This window comes from Pteropus vampyrus, unplaced genomic scaffold (genome assembly GCF_000151845.1).
Source record: "Pteropus vampyrus isolate Shadow unplaced genomic scaffold, Pvam_2.0 Scaffold29, whole genome shotgun sequence".
Lineage (NCBI taxonomy): Eukaryota > Metazoa > Chordata > Mammalia > Chiroptera > Pteropodidae > Pteropus > Pteropus vampyrus.
In genome coordinates this window covers 6,333,380-6,335,300 of record NW_011888810.1, presented here as the reverse complement: position 1 = coordinate 6,335,300, position 1,921 = coordinate 6,333,380, and positions in this window count along the sequence as shown.

Sequence of the window (1,921 nt, the reverse complement as noted above, 5' to 3'; positions counted from 1 at the left end):
GTAGACTTTTTAGTGAAATTTCACTTTTTCACTAAGTACCTTTATTAATGTAACACATATAAAAATAATTTCAAAGAGCATAACTACTAAAGAATCATTCACTTCTATTTTTTGAAGAAATTAAGTATCCCTGAATTAATATCCTTGGGTTGTTATGTTGTAATATTACATTCTTAAAATTTAACAGCGAGAACACTGAATGTGAAGAGACTACAAAATACTTTAAACTGATGTTTGTGATGTTAGGCAATACTTTTGGAAGTGGACTTTGTGGTGGCCAGAAGTACTCCTGGTGAACACTATTCAGAAATGTGAGGCATCTTGAAAGAAAATCATGGGTCGGAGTTTGGCAAATCTCGCATTTACACACGGCTTAGGTAATTATTTCTATTTCATTGAGCACCACATGTTTAAATAGATTAAGTTAATTTTAAATTAAAGTAAGATCAGATAAAACTAGGAATAATGTAAAATAAATTAACTTCATTTTAACTTCCACTCCAGAGACATCAGTGTTATTTCCTTTAAGATAATTTCTGATAATTTTCTTCAAAGGTAATCAAGAATATATATACTTGTAAAGATAAACTTTTATTCCTTTCATAAGAGTCTAGAAACTTATATCTGCATGAGGCTTTAAGGATTGTTTAGTCTAACTTAGATTAGGTCTACAAACATCTCTATAAACTCCCAGAAAATGAATAACCAATACCTGTTAAATGTATCCCATGACAAGGGAATCAAACCTCTTGAGGTCATCTGCAGGCAATCCAAATACTTGTTAAAGACTCTAACTTATATTGGAATTACCTTTAAGGCTTAATAATCTTGATTAATAAAGCTTGAAATAACACATATTTATTGAACTACTGTATAAAGATAATTATATGAAAGGTGGTATGGGCTTTTCTCGGTATTATTCCTTTCTCATTAAAGTTTATCCAAATTAAAGTGGCTACCAGGTACAGTGAGTCAGAAAAACTTCTCTCTTAGGAAGATGGGAAAGGGGTACCAAACACTCCATTTTTGTTGTTGCTATTTATGTAGGGAATAAAGTAAATAATTGAATTCTGCCTTTATGAGAATTTAAATCTTTATAATTTGTTTTATCTGTGGCAGTAAACTTTGTTTTCATCTATTTGAAAGTTATGATATTAGGTTATCCTCTGTATCCAACAGTAGAAAATCAGTAATACTTTCCACTCATAGTTTCTGTGTAGAATACTGCATAAATCATGGTATTTTAAAAATACAAAATATTTTTTAAAGTGATAAAGCCATCATGTCATGACTTTCATTCTTGAATATGTTCTTTGATTTCACTATAACCAATGTGATTATTAACATTTTACTAATCCAAGAAAAGGCAAGCGAGAGGAGAAAAGGTGAATTTTAAAAGTTGTATGTGGTACCAAAACCATCTATTAGACTTTTAAAAATAGATGTTCATACATAGGAAAGAGATGTCCTTATTGATTTGACATGGACGTGAATTTCTAAAAATCATTAACTCTGATAGTTGGAATGAAAATTTAGGAGTAGCAGAAAAGACACATTCAGATATAAATGTGTTGTTCTATTTTCACACTTATTTTTCACATAGTAGAATTATTCTTGTTAAATGTTAACTGATGGCATTTCACCACCGCAAACAATATATTTTTATTTTTTGTGTGGGGTTTTATTTACCAAGAATTGTTATTATTTTCCTCCAAAAATAGTTCTTATTTGAGGACAGGGATTGAAAATGGATGATGATAGGAAAAAGTCACTTTGCGAAAAATAGATTTAGTATGTTGAAATTTTCACTGGTTCACCTTTAAGTTACCTCATTTGACTATGTATAACCTATATAAGATGAAGTAAGCTTGTTTGATGTGAAGATTTAACTTTCATGCATATGTAGGAACAATTTCAAAAA